Here is a 27,131-nt window from a genome sequence, read left to right as displayed (position 1 = left end):
CTTGTTCGTTCCTATGCACTTTGTCTACAGCTTACGACATCCATTGTTCGATAATCTTGCAAAAGATCTTGCTGGGAACGGATAGTGTGCCCTTCTTAGGTACCTGTATGATGACCCTCTTGGTCCAATCTGAAGGTATCTTTCCCTTCATCCAGATGCACTCGATTTTGAACAGCTCTATATTGAGGTTATCAGGACCTGGAGCTTTCCCTATCTTTAGTGACTTGATGGTAGTGATTATTTATTCTTTGGTTGGTGGGTCGGTGTTTATGTCTAGATCTTCTGGAGCAGCTTCAGGTGTGTTAATTGGATCCACCGGGGGTTCTCTGTTGAGAACCGCTCTGAAATGTTGTGTCCATCTTGCTTCCTGTTCATTTTCTTTAGTCTGGAGATTGCCTTGCTTGTCTTTGATTTGAGTATTTGACTTGAATTTTCTGCCACAGATTAGGTTCCTTGCTGGTTGCTTGCTGCTGCTTTTTCAGCTGCACTTGCCAGCTCCTCCAGGTAGGTCCTTTTGTCTCTTCTTACTAGCCTTTTGACTCGTGTGTTGATTTTTCTGTAATGTTCCTCCAATTTCTGTTGCCTTTGTGATTTGGCATCTGTTGTCTTCTTTTTCAGGTCCCTTCTTTCCACGACCATTTCCCATGTTTCTGGGGTGATCCATTCCTTGTGTTGCCTTCTTCTGTGTCCTATGGTTTTCTTGCTGCTTTCACTGTAAGCTTTAACCACTTTCTCCCACTGCCTGTCTGTATTTCCCTCAGTCACTTCCTCATCTTCTTCTGTGTTGTTTGAAAGGGCTTGATACTTATTGCGAACTTGCATTATGAAGGTTTTCTTGACAGTTTGGTCCCTCAGCATGCCAACATCAAATCTTGTTGTTCCTTTTGTGGGTGGTCTTGAACGTTTCAGCTTTAATTTGATGTCGGCAGTCACAAGATGGTGGTCACTGGCGACATTTGCCCCCCTTCGCACCTTGACATCCCTCAGCGAGCTTCTCCACTTGCCATTGATCATCAGGTGGTCAATCTGGTTCTTGTCTCTTCCATTAGGAGAGTACCATGTCAGCTTGTGGATATTCTTGTGGGAAACAGGCTGCCACCAATCACCAGGTTATTCGTGACGCAGAATGTTGCCAGTCTCACCGTTGTCATTCATCTCTCCACAGCCGTGCTTCCCCATTGTTCTCTCGTAGTTGGTGTTGTCGGTGCCAACCTTTGCATTCAGGTCTCTGATGACGAGGAGCAGGTCTTGAGCAGGTGTCTTCTCTACTTCGTGGTCCTCTGTAGCTCAGCTGGTAGAGCATGGCGCTTGTAACGCCAAGGTAGTGGGTTCGATCCCCGGGACCACCCATACACAAAAATGTATGCACGCACGACTGTAAGTCGCTTTGGATAAAAGCGTCTCCTAAATGGCATATTATTATTATTACTTCAGATTGGAGGGTGTTATAGAACAGCTATTTTTCTTCATTTTGGTATCGTTTGTGGGGAGCATAACATTGGATTAGTGTTAGTTTGGTATGTTGTCCATTGAGTCTGGCTTTTATCATTCTGCTGTTGACTGGTTTCCATTCCATTAGAGTTTTCTCAACCCCTTTCTGTAGGATGATGGCGACACCTTCACGATGCTGTCCATCCTCCCGTCCAGAGTGTAGTACTGTTTCTCCATTGATGGTTCTCGTGGAACCAGGGTAGTCCACCTGGCTTCACTCACTCCCAGGATCTGTAGCTTGTATCTCCTCATTTCGTTGGTAACCTGTGCCAGCTTTCCAGACTCAAACATTGTTCGAACATTCCATAAGCAAACGTGAAGTTTGTTTTTGGTGTTCAGTGCTCCCATCTTCACGTCACCAGTTTCCCGTAGGTTTTCACTGATGGCGGTCATACAAGTCTGGGACTCTGGGAGATCTTCGCATCCAGTTGTAGGATTGTTATTTGTTGCTGTTTTTGTAACACAAAGGTTTTACAGGATGGGGTTGCTAGCCCCATGCCCAACCGTCCACCATTTCTGGTTTCGGTCTGGGTCACTGTCACTCAATTACTGTCCTGTAAAATACATGCCCTTTCTTTCTTTCTTTCTCTCTGTCTCTGTCTCGCTCTCGCTCTGTCTTTCTCGGTCTGTCTCTGTTTCTCACTATCGCTCGCTCTCCTTTTTTAAAATGTCTCTCCCTCTCTATTTCCATCTCTTCATCTTTTAAAGAATGTAACGTCTTAGCCTTTAGTTCGACTTGAGAAACTTTGTTTTATGTGGATTCTCTGGCCAATCACTTTATTCTCTGAGAGAAAATAAAATGGGCTGGAATGTTATTTGTCAATAGCTTGTTTTTCAAAGAAGAGACAAGTATTGAATTCCAGTAACTATCACAGATCTCAAAGTTAGTATCTCTTTCTGCACAACACGGAAAAACACGGGAAAAAATTGCTGTATGGACCTCGCTTTGGGGCATTGTCATGCTGAAACAGGAAAGGACCTTCCCCAAACTGTTGCCACAAAGATGGAAGCACAGAATCGTCTAGAATGTCATTGTATGCTGTAGCGTTTAGATTTCCCTTCACTGGTACTAAGGGGTCCAGCCCGAACCATGAAAAACAGTCCCAGACCATTATTCCTCCTCCACCAAACTTTACATTTGGCAGCATGCATTGGGGCAGGTAGTGTTGTCCTGGCATCCGCCAAACCCAGATATGTCCATCAGACTGCCAGGCCAGATGGTGAAGCGTGATTCATCACTCCAGAGAACGCGTTTCCACTGCTCCAGAGTCCAATGGCTGCAAGCTTTACACCACTCCAGCCGACCCTTGGCATTGCGCGAATGCTGTTCATTGACAATATCTCAGCCTTCAACACCATAGAACCCTCCAAGCTCATCATTAAGCTCGGGGCCCTGGGTCTGAACCCCACCCTGTGCAACTGGGTCCTGGACTTCCTGACGGGCCTCCCCCAGGTGGTGAAGGTAGGAAACAACCACTTCACTTCGCTGATCCTCAACACAGGGGCCCAACAAGGGTGCGTGCTCAGCCCCCTCCTGTACTCCCTGTTCACCCATGACTGCGTGGCCAAGCACGCCTCCAACTCAAACATCAAGTTTGCAGTCGACACAACAGTAGTAGGCTTGATTACCAACAATGACGAGACAGCCTACATGGAGGAGGTGAGGGCCCTGGCGGAGTGGTGCCAGGAAAATAACCTCTTCCTCAACGTCAACAAAACGAATGAGCTGATTGTGGACTTCAGGAAACAGCAGAGGGCGCATGCCTCTATCCACATCGACAGGACCGCAGTGGAGAAGGTCGAAAGCTTCAAGTTCCTCTGCATACACATCACTGATAATCTGAAATGGTCCACCCACACAGACAGTGTGGTGAAGGAGGTGCAACAGCGCCTCTTCAAGCTCAGGAGGCTGAAGAAATTCAGCTTGGCCCCTAAGACCCTTACAAACTTTTACAGATGCACAATCGAGAGCATCCTGTCGGGCTGTATCACCGCCTGGTACGGCAACTGCACCGGCCGCAACCGCAGGGCTCTCCAGTGGGTGGTGCGGTCTGCCCAACGCATCACCGGGGGCACACTGCCTGCCCTCCAGGTCACCTACAGCACCCGATGTCACAGGAAGGCCAAAAAGATCATCAAGGACATCAACCACCTGAGTCACGGCCTGTTCACCCCGCTACCATCCAGAAGGCGAGGTCAGTACAGGTGCATCAAAGCTGGGACTGAGAGACTGAAAAACTGCTTCTATCTCAAGGCCTGTTAAATAGCCATCACTAGCCGGCTACCACCCGGTTACTCAACCCTGCACCTTAGAGGCTGCTACCCCACATACATAGACATGGAATCACTGATCACTTTAATAATGGAACACTAGTCACTTTAATAATGTTTACATACCGCTTTACTCATTTCATATAATATAATAATATGCCATTTAGCAGACGCTTTTATCCAAAGCGGCTTACAGTCATGTGTGCATACATTTTTACGTATGGGTGGTCCCGGGGATCGAACCCACTACCCTGGCGTTACAAGCGCCATGCTCTACCAATTGAGCTACAGAGGACCATATGTATATACTGTTCTATTATACTGTATTTTAGTCAATGCCACTCTGACATCGCTCGTCCTAATATTTACAGTACCAGTCAGCTGCATAATCTAATTCATGCTGATACATTTTTTTATAGCCATAGGCCTAATGGACGCATGCTCAAACTCGCACACTTTTGATATACTTTAAGGGGAAATCTGTAGTTGCTACATCCATTTTTGGACTAATCAATTATTTATATACAGTACCAGTCAAAAGTTTTTATATTTTTACTATTTTCTACATTGTAGAATAATAGTGAAGACATCCAAACTATGAAATAACACATATGGAATCATGTAGTAACCAAAGAAGTGTTAAAAAATTCAAAAATATATTTTATATTTGAGATTCTTCAAAGTAGCCACCCTTTGCCTTGATGACAGCTTTTTACCCTCTTGGCATTCCTCTCCTCTGTTATGGTTTCATAAAGGCTGTCTCACACTGGTTCTGTCCCAAATGGCACCATATTCCCTATATAATGGGCCCTGGTCAAAAGTAGTGCCCCATAGGTATAGGGTGCCATTTTGGACGCATCCTGACACTATCTCAGAGGCACCACAGTGAGACCGGCAAATCACGCTCCTGTGAGACCTGAAGACCTGTGTCAGCACCCCGAGCTAATACCTATAGTCTTAAAGAGCGACTGCCCCTAAAAAGCAACTAATCCCTTTTAAATCGGCCTATGAGGCGTCTATATGAATCAGAAACATGTATTATAGTGTCACAATTGACTACAAAGTGTAAATAGGATAATTTGGGTCACAAAGTCAGTCTCGTTTAAAACTGAGTTTGAAGGTTGGGTTTGGATTACAATTATGTCAACAAATCATGCCCCCAAACGCGCTCAAAGGATCTCACAGGCCCTATATGGATTGACCATACTTCCACAGCCAAAGTTCTATGGTGTGCAGTCAGGGCCCTAGTATGCGGACGGAATAGGTGCTTGGAGTTCGTCGGTCCCCAAGTCTGCACCAGTAACGCTAGCTTGGTGTGCAACGACCAGTGGTGGTAAGTATAACCAGCAATACTGGAATATAATGACCTCTGGTATAACTTAGATAACGTTATTACTGGTTATGTAGGTAGCCAACTTTTGATAAAGTGAGGCAGGCTAGCTAACGTTTTAGCTAACGTTAGCTTAGCTAGCTAACTAGATAGATAGCTACCTCATTACAACTTAGGTCGTAACTCATACACGTTTATTGTGTATTTTTTAAATACTGCTGGTTATGTAACATCATCAGATGATAATGCTAGGCAACATACAAGTCGGATTGGCAAGTTAGTTCGTAGCTCATACAAGTGTATTCTATATTGTCTAGGCGGCAGGTAGCTTAGTGGTTAAGAGCGTTGTGCCGGTAACCGAAAGGTCGCTGGTTCTAATCCCCGAGCCGACTAGGTGAAAAATCTGTCGATGTGCGCTTGAGCAAGGCACTTAACCCTAATTGCTCATGTAAATCGCTCTGGATAAGAGCGTCTGCTAAATGACTAAAATGTAATGTCTAGGGCAAAACTAAATATAGCCAAGACAAACATATTTTCACTAATATCATCATCAAAATCAATAAATTCACTATTTACATCCAAATCAATAAATCATAGCATGTTCTTTGGCTCATTCAGTCGTTTTTAACTGATAAAGTAGAACCATTTTGAATCATAATGTTAAAAGTACCATTTATAGTCATAAAACACACATTGAAAATGATACTGTTGCTGCTTCCTGTTGTCATGGCTTTTTGATTTATGGCCGCGTGTCAAAACACTGGTTTTAGGTGTCCAAATTCATAATCAACATGCTGAAATAAATCGTGATATTTTGAAGACCAATACATAAAGGTTACTCTCTACACACACACACGTGTCACGCTTGTGTTCAGATTACTTGTATTTTGCAACATTTTATAAACTGCACATCCACCTATATTTACCAAGCGGTCACTCAATACTGGAATCGCTTAGCTTGTTCTACTGTAATCAATAGCGCGCACTAATGAATCACTCACATCGATATTGAATTAATGGAACTGGGACAATAACCGCGGCTAAATGTACATCTCATGTGCTCTTCTAACAGACAAACCTCAATGAACTTGGGTATACTGCATATATCTGTCGATAGATGACAACCTGTTTATGCGAGTAAAGTACATGTCGGATAAAAAAATATCATGACAGGCTTGATAGAAACAGAACATTTGTGCTAAACTTTCCAAATGTTGACAAAACAAAATATGCTAGTGTCTGAAAAATTAATTATGCGTGAAATGTCGGTGGAAATACTTTTATACGCAAATATTGATGTAATAACCATCATATCGAAGTAAACTTGGAATCACACAATGACATGTTATGTGGTCCTCCCACTACGACTCTTTGGGAAAGCATGCAGTTTATTAGGCTACAGATTAAATACATTATGATGAACTTCACAGGGTGGTGAAAGTGCAAGGTGATGAGCTTGATGCCAATAAATATTGAGGGTCTTATTCTGGTGACATCGATGCTTGGCTGCCGTTTGACAAATACAAATAATCTTGCTCTTTGGTCCATAATAATCTTATCATGTAGACTATACCCGCACTGTATCTACGAGCTGTTGGCTAGAGTGCACATGCCAAGACCAGAGTAGGCACTTTTGCTATTTAACACAACAGCTCGTTTGGTGGAAACACACCACTGGTGGGAGAATTTGCATATTTTCTTTATGCAGATTCTAGAATATTTGCATGAAAATCTGTCGCTAATTGGATGGAAACCTAGCTAGTGACATATATTTCTTCCTACTTTAACCAGAGTTTAAAAATGCTCCTAAGCATAATTTAACCAGGCGCTCTAGACTCGAGCGTCCATAGGGTCTGTGCAGCAGGCTGAACGTTTGACGTCCCTACTAAATAATGGATGCAGCTATGGTGGTAGCTAACTCATGTCTGAGTCTGACTAATACAGTGAACTAGGTGCAACAAACCGAAACGGCGTCACCTAACTGGCCTGAATCTAATCCAATCTAGAGCTACAGTCAGTCTACATCTGTAAAGTTTAGAATTAGGTTTTCCACTAGTTACCACAGCCACAAATTCAAAATGGGCTATATCGTAAAAATTCATGAATACAAAAAATCGCTTTTGGGTATTAACAGAGACTGCTTCATCAACAGCGGCAATGTGTGTTATGTGAAAAGTTGAAAAAAAAATACCCAGTTTGATAAACTAGTAGGTTAATGGGCTCCCGAGTGGCGCAGCAGTCTAAGGCACTGCATCTCAGTGCTTGAGGCGTCACTACAGACCCCCTGGTTCGATTCTAGGCTGTATCACAACCGGCCGTGATTGGGAGTCCCATAGGGCGGTGCACAATTAGCTCAGCGTCGTCCGGGTTTGACCGGTGTAGGCTGTCATTGTAAATAAGAATTAGTTCTTAACTGACTTGCCTAGTTAAATAAAGGTTAAAAAATTACCCAGCCAAGCAGATATAAGTAGTAGAGTCATTTTGGTTGTGAAGTGCATTATCAAAAAGCTTTGTCCTTTCTTTATAACAAAATGCAATTTACCACTTGGCTGTCTGTTGTATCACCCTGTCACAGGACCTCCCAGTCAACACCACCTCATAAGATGAGGAAGTACATTGTTTATGAGGATTGCCTGTTGCAGTTGTTCAAGAGATGTCCAGTTTGCATCCGAACATGCAACATAGAGGAGAACAGCAAGGGGACCTTCAGCATCACTGTTATGTGTGACATGTTTTTCTTTCTCCCAATATTCCTTTGTAGTGTGTGTGGTTCAGAGTGGTTGTTCTGTTTGTGTGTTCTGGTCATTACATGTGTACTGAGTTGCGGCTGACGATGGTGGGTGTGGCTTTGGTCCGGAGTCCTGGCAGCTGTGGTTGAGTGACTGATTGACTAGAGCAGGGGTGTCAAACGTCCGGCCCGCGGGCCGGATCAGGCCCGCAAACGGGTTTAATCCGGCCCGCGAGATGATTAAAAAAATTAAAAAATTAAAAAATTAAAATGTATTATAATTTTGTGAAGTATAAAAATGCGCTGCAATTTTTCAATAAAATAAACTGCTGTTCCAATTGCGTCCACTGGATGGCGCAATAGCAATTGTGTTAAGCAAGCAAACTGTTTATACGGGGGCAGAGCAAGTAGGTCAAGCACGTGCAGCCAATGAGCTACTTTGTTTTGCCCGCGATATTTATTACGGCTTCTACTTTTAACATTATGTGCTTTGGCACCCTCATTGCCCCAATATGTCTCTGTCAAAAAAGAGAAAAGTGGGCGCAGAGTGCAGAGTGTTCCAAGAAAAATAGTCATCCTATTTATGCTGAAAGAATATAACCTTCGTCGCCACTATGTGAGTCTTCATGCTGACAAATATGACAACTTTCAAGGACAGAAGGTGAATGAACTGTTGGCGGGTCTGAAGAAACAGCAGTCTGTGTTTACTCACAGCCGAGACATCAGTGACGCTGCAGTGAAAGCTAGCTACCTCATTGCTAATGAAATCGCAGTGGCTTCAAAACCATTTAGTGAGGGTGAATTTGTAAAAACATGCATGATGAAGGCAGCGGAGATTGTGTGGCCTGAAAAGCGGCAGGCTTTTGCAAATATCAGCCTGACAAGAAACACAGTTGCAGACAGGATTTCCGATCTTTCAGTGGATTTGGACAGCCAGTTGAAGCAAAAAGTAAAGTCATTTATTGTGTTTTCGGTTGCAATTGATGAAAGCACGGACATTACAGATGTTGCACAACTGGCCATTTTCATCCGCGGTGTTGATGACACATTGACCGTCACCGAGGAGTTCGTGGAGTTGGTGCCGATGACAGATACAACGACAGCAGCTGATATTTTTACCGCACTCGTCGGCGCGCTGGACAGGGTCGGAGTGGACTGGTCCCGCGCTGTCAGCCTGGCTACAGATGGTGCGCCCTCAATGATCGGAAAAAAAGCAGGCGTTGTGACAAAGTTCAGAGAGAAAGTGCAATCTGCAAATGGGGGATGTGATTTTTTGACTTTTCACTGTATTTTGCACCAGGAGGCTTTGTGTTGCAAGTCATTAAAGATGGATAACGTCATGATTAATTGCATCCGATCCAGAAGCCTGAATCACCGTCAGTTTGACAGCCTTCTCAGAGAGAAAGACCACATATAATATGCCATTTAGCAGACGCTTTTTATCCAAAGCGACTTACAGTCATGCGTGCATACAGTGGGGAAAAAAAGTATTTAGTCAGCCACCAATTGTGCAAGTTCTCCCACTTAAAAAGATGAGAGAGGCCTGTAATTTTCATCATAGGTACACGTCAACTATGACAGACAAATTGAGAAAAAAAAATCCAGAAAATCACATTGTAGGATTTTTTATGAATTTATTTGCAAATGATGGTGGAAAATAAGTATTTGGTCACCTACAAACAGGCAAGATTTCTGGCTCTCACAGACCTGTAACTTCTTCTTTAAGAGGCTCCTCTGTCCTCCACTCGTTACCTGTATTAATGGCACCTGTTTGAACTTGTTATCAGTATAAAAGACACCTGTCTACAACCTCAAACAGTCACACTCCAAACTCCACTATGGCCAAGACCAAAGAGCTGTCAAAGGACACCAGAAACAAAATTGTAGACCTGCACCAGGCTGGGAAGACTGAATCTGCAATAGGTAAGCAGCTTGGTTTGAAGAAATCAACTGTGGGAGCAATTATTAGGAAATGGAAGACATACAAGACCACTGATAATCTCCCTCGATCTGGGGCTCCACGCAAGATCTCACCCCGTGGGTCAAAATGATCACAAGAACGGTGAGCAAAAATCCCAGAACCACACGGGGGGACCTAGTGAATGACCTGCAGAGAGCTGGGACCAAAGTAACAAAGCCTACCATCAGTAACACACTACGCCGCCAGGGACTCAAATCCTGCAGTGCCAGACGTGTCCCCCCTGCTTAAGCCAGTACATGTCCAGGCCCGTCTGAAGTTTGCTAGAGTGCATTTGGATGATCCAGAAGAGGATTGGGAGAATGTCATATGGTCAGATGAAACCAAAATAGAACTTTTTGGTAAAAACCCAACTCGTCGTGTTTGGAGGACAAAGAATGCTGAGTTGCATCCAAAGAACACCATACCTACTGTGAAGCATGGGGGTGGAAACATCATGCTTTGGGGCTGTTTTTCTGCAAAGGGACCAGGACGACTGATCCGTGTAAAGGAAAGAATGAATGTGGCCATGTATCGTGATTTTGAGTGAAAACCTCCTTCCATCAGCAAGGGCATTGAAGATGAAACGTGGCTGGGTCTTTCAGCATGACAATGATCCCAAACACACCGCCCGGGCAACGAAGGAGTGGCTTCGTAAGAAGCATTTCAAGGTCCTGGAGTGGCCTAGCCAGTCTCCAGATCTCAACCCCATAGAAAATCTTTGGAGGGAGTTGAAAGTCCGTGTTGCCCAGCGACAGCCCCAAAACATCACTGCTCTAGAGGAGATCTGCATGGAGGAATGGGCCAAAATACCAGCAACAGTGTGTGAAACCTGTGTCATTGCCAACAAAGGGTATATAACAAAAGTATTGAGAAACTTTTGTTATTGACCAAATACTTATTTTCCACCATAATTTGCAAATAAATTCATAAAAAATCCTACAATGTGATTTTCTGGATTTGTTTTCCTCATTTTGTCTGTCATAGTTGACGTGTACCTATGATGAAAATTACAGGCCTCTCTCATCTTTTTAAGTGGGAGAACTTGCACAATTGGTGGCTGACTAAATACTTTTTTCCCCCACTGTACATTTTTGTGTATGGGTGGTCCCGGGGATCGAACCCACTACCATGGCGTTACAAGCGCCGTGTTCTACCAGCTGAGCTACAGAGGACCACATCTATGGCCTGCCATACCACACTGAGGTAAAATGGTTAAGCCGAGGTGCTGTGCTGAGGCGTTTCTTTGATTTACGAGAAGAAATTGAACAGTTCATGGAAGAAAAAGGCAAACCAGTGTTAGAATTTCATTCCGCAGAATGGATGCAGGACCTTGCATTTATGGTGGATGTTACAGAGCACCTGAATAACTTGAACAAATAGCTGCAAGGGCGCAACAAAGTTGTCACGCAGTATTATGACAGCATACGTTCTTTCAAGTTGAAGCTGTCATTGTGGGAGACGCAACTTGCCGGTGGTGATGCAGTTCACTTCCCCTGTCTGAAAAATGTGTGCGCGACCCAACATGTGGCAGACATGAAGCGGTTCAAAGATAAAATAACGGGACTGTTACGGGAGTTTGAGCAACGCTTTCAGATTTATGTTTATATGTTTTTATGTTGATGTGCTATTGTTTTTAATTGATTTTATTTTATTTGTATATTTAACCTATTCTTGACTCTGTGGTTCTTGCACTTGTTTGGGGAACAGGATTTCATTATTTTTATCTACATTTCTGCCTGAGAAATGTCACCCTGATATAGTTCTGTGATATACTTCTGTGAATCACTGAGGCATTGTGTGTTTGTGTTCTTTGTCCTCAGAACTTTCAAATAACTTGAGGTGTTTTATGATTAATAGTGATGTTGTGCTTTTGGACACTGTCCTCAGGCTCCAGCTTTATGTTTATATGTTTTTATGTTGATGTGCTATTGTTTTTAATTGTTTTTATTTTATTTGTATATTTAACCTATTCTTGACTCTGTGGTTCTTGCACTTGTTTGGGGAACAGGATTTCATTATTTTTATCTACATTTCTGCCTGAGAAATGACACCCTGATATAGTTCTGTGATCTGTGAAACAGTTCTGTTAATCACTGAGGCATTGTGTGTTTGTGTGTTCTTTTTCTTTAGAATTTTCAAATAAACTTGACGTGTTTTATGATTAATAGTGATGTTGTGCTTGTACTATTTTGGACACACTGTCCTCAGGCTCCAGCTTTATGTTGTATGTTGATCGTATTAAAACAAAGAAAACAATCTGAAGTTGTTGTTTTTAAGTTATATATACCATGATTTTTCCGGTCCGGCCCACTTGGGAATAGATTTTCCTCCATGTGGCCCCTGAGCTAAAATGAGTTTGACACCCCTGGACTAGAGTATAAACTGTTTGCGTTGTGAGCTAAAGGGGGAGGGAGGGCACTTTTTGTTTGGCTGTTTGAGGATTTGGTTATTGGTTGTTTTGATTCATCTTTGTTTGTGTTGCAGCCTGTCCTCCTGCTGTATTCCACCCTACCTGGGTCCTGGAGAAGGGAAAGGTAGTTCTGCCCATGGTTGTACATTCACACGTAGATAACCCACTGTTTTACACACTAGGTTAGCTGGGCGGGTGTCACCCCTGTATTTGTGGTAACAGGTAGGAGAGCTGGTTAAGGCTTAGTGTGTTAGGTAGGATTAGGTGTGTAGAAGAGGAGGGACCTTTTGTTTATTTTCATTACTTGGACCCCGATCCCAAACATTCCCTTCTCTTAGCTTCCCTGGTTTGTTTGGTTTTTGTTTTATTACTGTTTCTTTATGGGTGTTGTAAATTATTGTTTAGTATCTTACTAAACGTCCCCCGAGGGCTAACATTGAGTTGTGGTTGTTGTGTCTGGTTATTTTAGTTAGTTACACCCCACATTTCTTCCCCATCCATCTAGTTTACATTGTGTGCGTAGGCACGGGCATTTACGTCTCCTCCTCAGACGAACTACACCCAAGGGGAGAACGTAACAATCACACAGACATGCCCTCGCTGTGAGCATTCCTAGAAATGGAACAGGGAGGACACTTGAATCAGGTTGGTGACATTTGACCTGGTCAAAGGTCAAAACAGTTTCGAGTTTTGTCCCATTTCGCCTTCAGAACCTAGCCTGGTGGAACCAGCTTGACTGCTGTGTTTACCATTCTATGTCACTACACATATCATGGTTCCACCATGCTAATCATAACCACCATTGATAATGTAATCAGTGCTCTGTTTGTGTGTGTGACCAACCAGTATCTTTGATAATTCCAGTATACCTCTTGCTTGCTCACCAATGGTCGTCGATGGGGAGACCAGAATTAGGTACGTTTAGTCAGACCTGTACAAACTTCAACACAGTATATGTTTGTTTGTCAGATATCACCTATCCTAACTGCCATTTGTAATAGAACAGTGTTCACAGATGCATATATGGAGCCAGCAATTGGAGACTTGCAAGATGATATGATGAAGTCCAGACGGGCTTGATACTGATGTCTCTAAATGGAGAGAGACCTGGCACTCGGCATAACATTTTTACTAGACACAACTTTTACTTGTGTTTTTTTAAATTATTGAATTGAATGGTATCAGTCAATATGGGGAGGGAGAAACCCTATGTATTCTGTACCAGGATCAGGGAACTCCTGTTGTATATGGGACACCACACAGGAAGGTATGAACACTGACATGTTTGCCATGGTAACCCCATTACCACCAGACAAAATGTCGATAGGCACAGTATCTGTATCGGCTGGGAATGACAATGAAAGGTGAAAGGTGCACGTTGTTAAATTAGCAGAACACTGCTTCTATGGTATTATGTAAAGGGTTGTTTATTCTACATGGACCTGTTACTACATTTGAAAGTTATCAAAACACTTAGTTTAGAATATCCATATAAATTCAGCAATTGCATTCTTCTCATATTACTCTGTAGGTTACTGATCTATTCAAAGCTTCCTCTGGTATCTCACCATATATCTGCCTGTGTAGTTTGGTGGAAATTCCCATCAACTGGATGAGGGTTCACCATTATGTAGTTGTGTAGAATTATGTTGAATAATAATGAACTACATTCATCGTTCTGTCTTAATTATTATGTGAATAAATGTAACAGGCCCTGTACGTCTCTGGGGGATATAGTCATGGTAGCGAGCCTTGCCTCACCTCAGTATGTCTATCAAATTATTAAGAGGCTAGATACAAATAGCTAATCCTGGAGACTGTGTTCTAGCATTAATTTATTGCGGCAAGTAGATCAGGGATGTCTAGGTTGAACCCAACTATATACTGTGTAGTGTAAATAATATTTACTAGTAGCCCTACTAAATTATGAACATATAGTCAAAGAATTACTCTGTAAAAACAAGGAATGCATTTACTCAATTCAACTAATAGGATGTATTAGTCACTGAAGAATTAACACTCAAACAATTAGGGTGTATATGAAATATATGACACATTACAGAATAACACAGAGTAAATGACTATCAACTAAGATTGAACGTGGTTACACGTGTCTTCAGTTCAGAATAATCTCTAAAAGACAGTTTCCCTGTAACGATAAATCCATAGCACTTACAGTACAAAAGAAAGAACACACCAAAATTCGTAGCTCTTTATGAACTCTTGAAACAATCCAAACATTAATTCACACATTTCGTCAATTCAAGTTTCATTAGTCTGCTAAATACTAACTCCTGTTCATATAAGCTGGTTAGCATAGCTAGCATACGAAAATCAGTGGTGGTAGTCAAATTTGTTTTTAACTGTAATGCAGTTGATTGCTAACGATGACATGAACATGTGTTGGGGTTGACATCCATACAAGCATTATACTCTGATTTTTACCTCAACATAGTGTGAAATACACATTTAAAACAACAGCCTAAATGTAGGCTAATTTTGCTGGGGAGCAATGAGGAGACTTTGGATCTTTCACCCACAGCTTTTTCCCCACTCGTTTCCATGGCAATTCCATTGTTTTGGTCGAGTTCAATTGACCTCTTTACTGCATCTATGGGCACCAACATTTTTTTTTTGATCTTGTCTCATCGCTGCAACTCCCCAATGGGCTCGGGTGGTGAAGGTCGAGTCATGTGTCCTCTGAGACGTCCACCAAATCGTGCTTCTTAACACCCACCCGCTTAACCCGGAAGCCAGCCGCACCAATGTGTCGGAGGAAACACCGTTCACCTGACGACCTAGGTCAGCCTACAAGCGCCCGGCCCACCACAAGGAGTCGCTAGAGCGCGATGAGCCAAGTAAAGCCTCCCCCGGCCCCCCGACCACTTGCAGGGAATGGGTTCAGAACAACAATGACAAAAATATTATATTTGTTTTTACATTTTTGGGGAAATTATACCACAACAAAAAGGGCAAAGGGGCATGTGCTCTGCACAGGTAATGCCTATCTATGCATGTGCTAATCTTGCTGATAGAGAGATTAGTGCACACCGTAGCAAAATGGTTTGCAAACAACAGTTCAGGTAACCCCTCCTTGTTTCAGTCCATTTTCTTCCATGTGGTGTCCATATCTGTCATTCTTCTTTCCTCTCATCTGTTATTGTTTCATGAAGGCTGTCTCACACTGCATGGCCTGATAACAGACTGGAGTGGATATGAGAAAATGAAGGTATAGCATTGAACAAGTCAAAACAATTGAAGTCACCGGATGTGGAGGTGTACAGAATCAATGGATTAAAACAAAGAGACAGCTCTGTGCTTGTTGAATTGGATTGTTGTTTCTTCAATAACAGAATTCAGACATGAACACAGACACAGACATAAGCACGCACGCACGCACACACACGAAAACACACACACACTTTAGCTGAGAAATGGTTCCTAGTTGAAGCCACTGTAGCTGAGATGAGAGGCTGTAGGGCTGAAGCTGAATCCTGCGGCTGGCTTAAAAATAAGACAGCAAACAATGTGTCACTTTTGGGTTTTATAAGATAAAAACCATCATGGCCTCACGTTTTAATAAAACTGGTGCATATTACATGGCTCCCCAGATCAGAGGGAGAGAGCGATAAAGAGAGAGCGAGGGAACAGAATGGAGGAGAGTGGCTGAAGATGAAAAAACTAAAAGCAGCACCCCAGGAACCCTGATATAATCCCTTTGGTGTGCAGGGAGGGGAAGAAAGGAGGGAGTGTGTGTGGGAGGAAGAGAGAAAGAGAGAGAGAGAGAGGGAGAGAGAGAAAGAGGGGGGGGTGCAGACAGAAGAGAGTAGAGTATAGAGGTGATTTTTTGGGGAGGGATTTTCTACGAAGGGAAACTGTCGGGATCCCTCACCCCAGGGACACCTATCTGTGCCGTCTGTCCACACACTGACCAGAGGAAGAGAGAAGAGAGAGTGGGAGGAAGAGACAGGGGAAGAGAGAAAGAAAAGAGAGAGAGGGGGGGGAGAGAGAAATATGGTGAGAGGGATAGGCAAGACGAGGGAAAATGTATGATCTGATCAGTTACACCCTTCCTGAGAAGAAAACCCTCTGTTATTATCCGTGTGTGTGTGTGTGTGTGTGTGTGAATTGCACATGCTTTTGTAGCTCAACATATGTGTGAGAGTGAGGTGCATGCATATATCATTAGGCGTCATGACACAAATTATACAGAGACAGAGAGACAGATGCTGTAGCTGGCAGCATGGCGCATTCAGCTCTGTTCTACCACTGCAATCATCCCATGATGAAGAGAGAGAGAAGAGAAAAGAAGAGAAGAGAAGAGAGAGAAAACGACAAGACAAGATAAGAGAATATAGAGAAGAGAAGAGAGAAAGGAAGAAATGGAGAGTGAGAGTGAGGGAGAGATACATGCACTGTGATTAAACACAAAGGTTCATTATTGTTGACATTGAAGATTAATGCAGGCGGGCCAAGATGATATTGCACACAAACAATTAAACTGCACAGAGAAGAGAAGAGGAATAGAGAGGTGGAGAGGGGAGGGGAGAGAGGAGAGACTAACAAAATGCAGAGAAAACCTAGAGAACGAATGACAGAGAGAGGAGAGGAGAGAGGGAGGGGGAAAAAGTCGTAATATTATCATATACAAAGAACTCACTGCAAGCAATATTGCACAACCCAATCCTCCCCTCCAACACACACACACGCACGCACATACACAATCCTTCCTCGCCACTCATCTTCCATATCTCTTTCCGTAACTCTATCTGTAACACTATAGATTAATTTATTGAATGATAAATACTCACTCCTCCTATTCTCTCCTCTCTCTCTCTCCAACCAGCTATCCCTTTCCCTCCCTTCCCCTCCTCTCTCCCTCTCTCTCTCAGTTTCTATCTCTCTCTCTCGGTTTCTCTCTCACCACCTGTTAGTTCAGACCCCGTGCATTGAGATACACTTGTTTATGAGGGAAGCTTTCACACTCTCGCAATCAGAGGTAAGACTTACTTTCCTTTTTTTCTCTGTTATCAACTTCATACCTTCTTCTGTTGTGTTACTGCATTGTATTTGGTTAGATTCATTTGTTATATTCTCCTTAAAAAAAAAATCTCTGTATGTAATCCATCATTCGCGATAACTGGCTCATCTGCTTGCTCTCTCTCTCTCTCTCTCTCTCTCTCTCTCTCAGCATCCCATAGGTGTACTGTATCATGATGTTAAACCCTACTGTCTCAGGAGTCCGGCTGATCAGCCAGTCCCGTTTATGTACTCAGAGTAAATCCTACCCCCACAGGGTTAAAGTATGCATTTAAAATCAAATCAAAGTTTATTGGTCACGGACACAGTTTAGCAGGTGTTATAGTAGGTGCAGTGAAATGCTTACGTTAGTATCTTGTAACAATGCAGTAAAATGACAACATTTTAACGTAAGGGCAACAAAAAAAAAAGACAAGAAACGGTGGGACTAATCTAAGAACCTAAATAGCACTGTATTAGTAATCAAATGCAATCTATACGTATGTACACCGGGAGAATTTACACAAGATCAGCTAACAATGATATGTACAGCAGTAGTACAGCAGTAGACTACAGTAGCTATGTCAAGAATCCAGTGCCTAAATAAATATGTGGTGTGTATAAACAATGTAACTAAAATACAATGTACAGTAGTATAAATATTATGATGAGCTACTTCGGGATACAGTATTTAAATACACAGCGTGAAACGAGAAGTGACCAGTGGTTCAATTTCTCCATAGCATGGGATAGCAGCGTTGGCTGTGTTTTGTGTGAGAGAGTGTGCATCACCTGGTAGATGGCTAGTGATGGCTGTTCAACAGTCTGATGGCCTGTTAATAGAAGCTGTTTTTTAGTCTCTCTGTCTTAGCTCTGATGCACCTGTACTGTCTCCATCTGTCGGACGATAGCCAAGTGAACAGTCCGTGGCTCGGGTGGCTGAGGTCCTGAATGATCTTCTAGGTCTTCCTTTGACACCGGGTGCTGTAGATGTCCTGGAGGGCAGGCAGTGTACCCCCAGTGATGTGTTAGGCTGCCCACACTACCCTCTGGAGAGCCATGAGGTTGAGGGTGGAGCAGTTGCCGTACCAGGCATGATGCAACCTGACAGAATACTCTCAATGGTGCATCTGTAGAGGTTTGTGAGGGTCGATGGGGCCATGCTAAATTTCTTCAGCCGCCTGAGGTTGTAGAGGCGCTGTTGCGCCTTCTTCACCACGATGTCAGTGTGGCGAGACCATTTCAGGTCCTCAGTGATGTGCATGACGAGGAACTTGAAGCTTTTGACCCTATCCACTGCTGCCACGTTGATAAAGATGGGGGCGTGCTCTCTCTTCTGTCTCCTGTAGACCATGATAAGCTCCTTGGTTTTGTTGACGTTGAGGGAGAGGTTATTTTCCTGGCACCACTCTGTCAGGGCTCTAACCTCCTCCCTGTAGGCTGTCTCGTCGTTGTTAGTAATCAGGCCTACCTCTGTTGTGTCGTCAGCAAACTTGATGATTGAGTTGAAGTCGTGCGTGGCCACGCAGTCATGGGTGAACATGGAGTACAGGAGGGGGCTGAGCACACACCCTTGGGGGGCCCCCGTGTTGAGTATCAGTGTGGCGGACGTGTTGTTGCCTTCCCTTACCACCTGGGGTCGTCCTGTCAGGAAATCTAGGATCCAGTTGCACAGGGAGGAGTTCAGACCCAAGGCCCTGAGTTTAGTGACGAGCTTAGAGGGCACTATGGTGTTAAAAGCTGAGCTGTAATCGATGAACAGCATTCTCACATACAGTGCCTTGCAAAAGTATTCATCCCCCTTGGCGTTTTTCCTATTTTGTTGCATTACAACCTGTAATTTAAATGGATTTTTATTTGGATTTCATGCAATGGACATACACAAAATAGTCCAAATTGGTGAAGTGAAATGAAAAAAATAACTTGTTTCAAAAAATTCTAAAAAATAAATAACGGAAAAGTGGTGCGTGCAAATGTATTCACCCCCTTTGCTATGAAGCCCCTCAATAAGATCTGGTGCAACCAATTACCTTCAGAAGTCACATAATTAGTTAAATAAAGTCCACCTGTGTGCAAACTAAGTGTCACATGATCTCAGTATATATACACTTGTTTTGAAAGGCCCCAGAGTCTGCAACACCACTAAGCAAGGGGCACCACCAAGCAAGCGGCACCATGAAGACCAAGGAGCTCTCCAAACAGGTCAGGGACAAAGTTGTGGAGAAGTACAGATCAGGGTTGGGTTATAAAAAAATATCCGAAACTTTGAACATCCCACGGAGCACCATTAAATCCATAAGAAAAAGAAGGTACTCTGGTCAGATGAGACTAAAATTGAGCTTTTTGGCCATCAAGGAAAAACGCTATGTCTGGCACAAACCCAACACCTCTCATCACCCCGAGAACACCATCCCCACTGTGAACCATTGCATGGTTGTGGCAGCATCATGCTGTCGGGATGTTTTTCATCAGCAGGGACTGGGAAACTGGTCAGAATTGAAGGAATGATGGATGGCGCTAAATACAGGGAAATTCTTGAGGGAAACCTGTTTCAGTCTTCCAGAGATTTGAGACTGGGACGGAGGTTCACCTTCCAGCAGGACAATGACCCTAAGCATACTGCTAAAGCAACACTCGAGTGGTTTAAGGGGAAACATTTAAATGTCTTGGAATGGTCTAGTCAAGCACAGACCTCAATCCAATTGAGAATCTGTGGTATGACTTAAAGATTGCTGTAAACCAGCAGAACCCATCCAACTTGAAGGAGATGGAGCAGTTTTGCCTTGAAGAATGGGCAAATATCCCTGTGGCTAGATGTGCCAAGCTTATAGAGACATACCCCAAGAGACTTGCAGCTGTAATTGCTGCAATAGGTGGCTCTACAAAGTATTGACTTTGGGGGGAGGGGTTCAGTTTTTCTGTCTGTTTGTTTCACAAGAAAAAATATTTTGCATCTTCAAAGTGGTAGGCATGTTGTGTAATCAAATTATAGAAACCCCCCAAAAAACAATTTTAATTCCAGGTTGTAAGGCAACAAAATAGGAAAAATGCCAAGGGGTGGGGGGTGGGGTGAATACTTTCACAAGCCACTGTACAGTATAGTGCCTATAGAAAGTCTACACCCCCTTGAACTTTTTTCACATTTTGTTGCGTTACAAAGTGGGATTGAAATAGATGTAGCCCTTTCCTGCAGTCAAATGACTTAGTGGCCTCATGGGTGGAATGTTAATATTTTTAATAAACATTTTTTCAAAAAACCCGCTGAAAATCTGTTGTTTCTATGTCAAACAGTATTGTTATATTTCAGTGTTCTGTGATGTGTTTAAAGTGTAATATTGGGATGCAAACTCAAAATTGAATACATTTCAACTCTATATCTGACATGGTACAGGTGTCTTATTTTTTCTAAGGCCATAATCATGTCTGTGAGGTACATACTCTTGCTTCAAAGTAGATTTGTTTAAGACTACCAAGAAACACTCTGTGACCGTGATTTAGCCCACTGCAGTAAAAGGTTAATAAAAATGTTTTGTTTTGTATTGAATTTCAAGGCGCCTTTCTTGAGCGTGCATATGTCTCTATGAGACTCTTATGAGACTTACCCAAGAAGACACAGCTGTAATCACTGCCAAAGGTGTTTCTAACATGTATTGACACAGGGGGGTGAATACTTATCTAATCAAGGTATATTAGTATTTTATTTTCATTAATCTTTAAAAAAATGTTAGAATTTTTCATCCACTTTCACATGACAGAGTATTTTGTGTAGATCGTTGAGAAAAAATGCCATATAAATCTATTTGAATCCACTTTGTAACACAATAAAATGTAAAGAAATCCAAGGGGGGTGTAGACTTTCTATAAGCACTGTAGGTATTCCTCTTGTCCAGGTGGGATAGGGCGGTGTGCAGTGAGGGTGTGGTGTAGGTGATATGGTCCTTGATTTGCTTTTCAAAACACTTCATGATGACAGAACTGTGCTACGGGGCGATAGTCATTTAGTTCAGTTACCTTGGCTTGCTTGAGAACAATGGTGGCCATCTTAAAGCTAGTGGGGACAACAGACTGGGATAGTGAGAGGTTGAAAATGTCCGTAAACTCTCCAGCCAGCTGGTCTGTGCATGCTCTGAGGATGCGGGTTGGGATGCCATCTGGACCAGCAGCCTTGCGAGGGATAACACGCTTGAAGGTCCTACTCAAGTAGGCTACAGAGATTGGGAGCCTGCAGTTCTCGTGAGATGCGGGGGCCCACGTCGGCGGCTCTGTTTTCCTCGAAGCGGGTGAAAAAGATGTTTAGCTTGTCTGGCAGTGAAGCATCTTTTTTCACGACATGGCTGGTTTTTCCTTTATAATCCGTGATAAATCCTTGCCACACACGTCTTTTGTCTGAGTCGTTGAATTGCGGCTCCACTTTGTCCCTGTACTGACGTTTTGCCTCTTTGATTGCCTTGCGGAGGTCGTAGGAGGTCTGTTTGTACTTGTCAATGTTTCCAGTCATTTTACTGTGGTTAAATGCAGTGGTTCGCTCTTTCAGTTTATTCTTCACCTCCTTCTCTCCACCTCTCTCTTTATTTTTCTCCTTTTCTCTCTCTTTCTCTCCCTCCATCTCTCTCTCTCTCTCTGTGTGCATGCATGAATGAATATGGAATATCAACTTTATATTGAAATTGATAGTGCTTTTTTAGGGGGAATGGCTAAGATCTTGCTACTTATTAATTCATGCAAATCCACCACGTCCTCGCTCTCCTCCCTAGGTGTTTCCCTGACTATTTGTTTCTCTCTCTCTCTTTGATTCAGATAAGCTTTATTAGCATGAATGATACGGCCACTGTTGCTAAAGTGAAACGAGATAATGACATCAACAATAACAGTAAAAAAATATATCAAAATTGTATAGTAATAGTGATGGTGATTAGAGAAAGGGGACAATATTTACACTGAGTGTACAAAACATTAGGAACACCTGCTCTTTCCATGACATAGACTGACCAGGTGAAAGCTATGATCCCTTATTGATGTCACTTGTTAAATGCATTTCAGTGTAGATGAAGGGGAGGAGACAGGTTAAAGAAGGATTTTTAAGCCTTGAGACAATTGAGACATGATTGTGTATGTGTGCCATTCAGAGGGTGAATGGGCAAGACAAAGATTTAAATGCCTTTCAACGGGGTATGGTAGTAGGTGCCAGGCACACTGCTTTGTGTCAAGAACTGCAACGCTGCTGGGTTTTTCATGCTCAACAGTTTCCTGTGTGTATCAAGAATGGTCCACCACCCAAAGGACATCCAGCCAACTTGACACAACTGTGGAACGCTTTCGACACATTGTAGAGTCCATGCCCCAACAAATTGAGGCTGCTCTCAGGGCAACGGGGGAGGGGGGGTGCAACTCAATATTAGGAAGGTGTTCTTAATGGTTTGTACACTCAGTGTACAAAGGATCATTTAAGGGAATCTTTCCCCATGAGGAACTATAGGGGAACCAACACTAACCTCTATATGGGTGTGCATATTTATCACAGGAAAAATTATATCACATGACGTAGTGTCTGCATCCCAAATGGCACCCTATTCCCTATATAGTGCACTACTTTTGACCAGAGCCCTATGGAACCTATGCAAATGAGGCCACAAAGACCAGGGAGGTTTTCCAATGCCTCGCAAAGAAGTGCCTTCAGAAAGTATTCATACCCCTTGACTTATTCCACATTTTGTTGTGTTACAGCCTGAATTCAAAATGGATTAAATTGATTTTGTCTTACCCATCTACACATAATACCACATAATGACAAAGTGAAAACATGTTTTTCGATTTTTTTGCAAATGTATTGAAAATTAAATACAGATATCTCATTTACATAGGTATTCACACCGTTGAGTCAATACCTTATAGAAGCATCTTTGGCAGCGATTACAGCTGTGTGTCTTTCTGGGTAAGTCGCTAAGAGCTTTCCACAGCTGGATTGTGCAACATTTGCCCATTATTCTTTTTTTAAATTATTCAAGCGCTGTTAAATTGGTTGTTGATCATTACTAGACAACCATTTTCAGGTCTTGCCATAGGTTTTCAGGTAGATTTAAGTCAAAATGGTAACTCGGCAACATTCACTGTCTTCTTGGTAAGCAACTCCAGTGTAGATTTGGCCTTGTGTTTTAGGTTATTGTCCTGCTGAAAGATGAATTCACCTCCCAGTGTCTGGTGGAAAGCAGACTGAACCAGGTTTTCCTCTAGGATTTTGCCTCTGTTTAGCTCCGTTCCGTTTCTTTTTTATCCTGAAAAACTCCCCAGTCCTTAACCGTTACAAGCATACCAATAACATTATGCAGCTTGAAAATATGGAGAGTGGTACTCAGTAATGTGTTGTATTGGATATGCCCCAAACATGTGACTTTGTATTCAGGACAAAAAGTTACTTGCTTTGTCACATTCTTTGCAGTATTACTTTAGTGCCTTGTTGTAAAACGGATGCATGTTTTGGTATATTTATATTCTGTACAGGCTTCCTTTTCACTCTATCAATTAGGTTATTATTGTGGAGTAACTACAATGCAGATCCATCCTCAGTTTTCTCCTATCACAGCCATTAAACTCTGTAACTGTTTTAAAGTCACCATTGGCCTCATGGTGAAATCTCTGAGTGGTTTCCTTCCTCTCCGGCAAATGAGTTAGGATGGACGCCTGTATCTTTGTAGTGACTGGGTGTATTGATACACCATCCAAAGTGTAATTAATAACTTCACCATGCTCAAATGGATATTCAATGTCTGCTTTTTATTTTATTTTTACCCATCTACCAATAGGTGCTCTTCTTTACGAGGCATTGGAAAACCTCCCTGGTCATTGTGGCCTCATTTGCATATCTTCCTGTGTTGCTGCGTTGATGAGCTTAGCGAACGGGGGAGCATCAGCTGCTGCCGGTAATCCTACCGTGACTGAACACCTCTCTGTGGGCCCACAGTCTATGTCTGCATCCAAAATAGCACCCTATTCCCTTTATAGTGCACTACTTCTGACCAGGTTCCATAGGGAATAGGGTGCCATTTGGGATGCAAGCACTATGTCATTTGATAGAATGTTTCCTGTGATAAAATTTTAAAAAAGAGTGTCGTTGAGGAAAACCCTCAGGTAAAAAATAATGGTCCTTTGTAGATTAGCAGTGATCAAGTGTTTCTGAGATTAGTCCTTTGCAGCTCAAAAACAATGATTATTCCAGATTTGATAGAAGGGAGAAAAAAACTGCATTCTCACAGGAGGAAGAAAACTTTAAAGATTTCCTTCATTTTAGGCAGCCAACCCTTATGGAAAAACCACATGATTTCACATGTGAAATTTCCATGTTTTGCACAATACAGTGCTATGAAAAAGTATTTGCCCCCTTTCTAATTTGCATATTTGTGATACTGAATGTTACCAGATCTTCAACCAAAACCTAATATTAGATATAGGGAACATAAGTGAACAAATAACACAACAATTACATATTTATTTCATAAACAAAGTTATGCAACACCCAATTCCCCTGTGTGAAAAAGTAATTGCCCCCTTACACTCAATAACTGGTTGTGCCACCTTTAGCTGCAATGACTCCAACCAAATGCTTCCTGTAGTTGTTGATCAGTCTCTCACGTCGCTGTGGAGGAATTTTGGCCCACTCTTCCATGCAGAACTGCTTTAACTCAGTGACGTGTGGGTTTTCAAGCATGAACTGCTCATTTCAAGTCCTGCCACAACATCTCAATTGGGATTAGGTCTGGACTTTAACTAGGCCATTCCAACACTTCCAATTTGTTGCTTTTTAGCAATTTTCATGTAGACTTGATTGTGTGTTTTGGATCATTGTTTTGCTGCATGACCCAGCTGCGCTTCAGCTTCAGCTCACAGACGGATGGTCTGACATTCTCCTGTAGAATTCTCTGATACAGAGCAGAATTCATGGTTCCTTCTATTAAGGCAAGTCGTCCAGGTCCTGAGGCAGCAAAGCATCCCCAAACCATCACACCACCACATTTGACCTTTGGTATGATGTTCTTACTGTGGAATGCAGTGTTTGGTTTTCGCCAGGTATAATGGGACCCATGGATGCAGCTCCAATGCGGAAGTGTCCAGAGAATTGGTCAGCAGGATAGCTGTACAGGGATAGTATTTGTCGCAGATGGAAATGGAACCATTGGAGAGGCGATGGAACCAGATTTGGTGATGAATAGTGGATCGGATGGAGAAGCATGTTGAGATTATCTGAGCTGTAGGAAGTTGGTTAGTGGTTCACAAGGGCTAGATTGTAGCCGAACAGTTAGACTTGTGTGGTTTTGCCAAACTGATCGGTTAACTGTGTTTGATGGTGAAGGTATCTTTGTCGAGGATGGTGATGTCGGATATGCTGAGATGAGAAGGGATGTAGGTAAAAGATGAGGATGTTAACTTGGAACATCGCAGGAAGCGAAAAAACGCCAAAAGAAACCTCCATCCCAGTGTGGCGAGACTGCGATGGAGACGTAACCTGATCTCAGCATCTGGATGCAGGCAGACAGGATGTCAATGGTGATAGGCTGGCAACGAGGGTGGGTGGCGGACGTCGGCAAAGGTGGACTGTGGGCGGCAGTTGAAGACTTGAACAGAGCCAGTTGGTTCACTGATCTAGGAGAGAGTTTCAACTGGCGGAGGAAGAGCCAGGAAGGCCGTCAAGAGGGAATGGTGAGCCGGAGGGCGGGGATCACTGAACTGAGAGAAGTTCACAGCTGTAAGGAACAGGGGCAGAGCCACGGCTGGAGCAGCAGGCTGCCGCTATAATCGTCGCTGGCAGAGAAGAAGGTGAGGCACTGCAGGGGTGGCGGTCACAGGACCAGTGGGACCAGAGGTGAAGATGGAGGTCATTACTGGTGAAGAGGGAGGGTGTGTCACTGTGGGAGCAGCGGTCACGGGTCAACGGAGCCCGAGGTGGGGAGAGAGGTTGTCACTTGCAGAGAGAGGGAGAGCTGCTAGAGGCTGTGAAGATAGCGCAGGCTAGGTAGCCGGGAGGCCGGAGCGGCCGGCAGTGAAGACTGGAACAGAGAGGCAGCTGAGAGGGCCAGGGCCAGGGGCCAGACCACTGAAGGGGCAGCAGGCACATAACTGGGTGTGGTAGTAGGTGGGGATGTGAGAGGTCATTGCTGGCAGAGAGTGGAGATGCTGGTGTGGTGGCAGCGGGACCTGAGGGAAAGAGAGAAGTCGACACTGGCAGATAGAAAGGGTGAGCCGCTGCCGGAGTAGCAGTCACAGGTCATTCGAGACCTGGGGGGATGGGAGCCAGAGGCTGTGAAGATAGTGCAGGCAAGGTAGCCGGGAGGCCAGATTGGGAAAACAAGTTGCACCGCCAGCGGAGACAGAATGTGAGAGGTATAGGAGGCAGTATGCTGAGAGAGAGGTTGTCACTAGCAGAGAAAGAGCCGCTACCCTAGCAGGTAGTCACAGGGCCAGTGGGACGTGAGGGAAAGAAGGGGAAAAAACTGGCAGAGAAAGAGGGTGAGCCGCTGTTGTAGTGGCGGTCACGGAGCCAGCCGGACCTGAGGTGGGGAGAGAGGTCGACACTGGCAGAGAGAGGGTGAGCCACAGTCATGTGCCAGTGGGACCGGAGGGAAAGAGAGAGTTCGACACTGGCAGAGAAAGAGATTGAGCTGCTGTCAGAGCAGCGGTCACAGGGCCAGCGAGACCTGAGGGGAGAGAGCCAGAGGCTGTGAAGATAGTGCAGGCAAGGTAGCCAGGAGGCCTGAGGCTCCCGAGAAACAGCCACGAACTGTCCTGTATAACTGCCGTACGAACAGCCTGCAAAACGCCACTCTACCCACTGCTGTCAGACTGTATAATAACTCTAGCTCTTAAATGGTTTTCCGAAAAATTATATTTTTTACAATCACATTTTAACATTTGGCACCGGAGAAGATGGCTG

General features: G+C 43.5%; 1 protein-coding gene and 1 pseudogene across 1 annotated transcript in view; one reads left to right on the top strand and one right to left on the bottom strand.

The window, feature by feature from the left end:
- Window positions 1–444: 444 nt before the first annotated feature.
- On the bottom strand, window positions 445–1,782 carry LOC123491686 (annotated as a pseudogene).
- A 14,746-nt stretch (window positions 1,783–16,528) lies between these two features.
- Window positions 16,529–27,131, top strand: part of LOC121551923 (double C2-like domain-containing protein alpha) — a 77,499-nt gene continuing 66,896 nt past the window's right edge. The window contains exon 1 of the mRNA XM_041864603.2: window positions 16,529–17,189. The gene's annotated coding sequence lies outside the window, so the exon portion shown is untranslated. The remainder of the gene's footprint in view (window positions 17,190–27,131) is intronic.

This window comes from Coregonus clupeaformis, chromosome 10, assembly GCF_020615455.1.
Source record: "Coregonus clupeaformis isolate EN_2021a chromosome 10, ASM2061545v1, whole genome shotgun sequence".
Lineage (NCBI taxonomy): Eukaryota > Metazoa > Chordata > Actinopteri > Salmoniformes > Salmonidae > Coregonus > Coregonus clupeaformis.
Note: the sequence above shows the minus strand (reverse complement) of the source record. Positions and strands in the feature narration are given on the sequence as shown.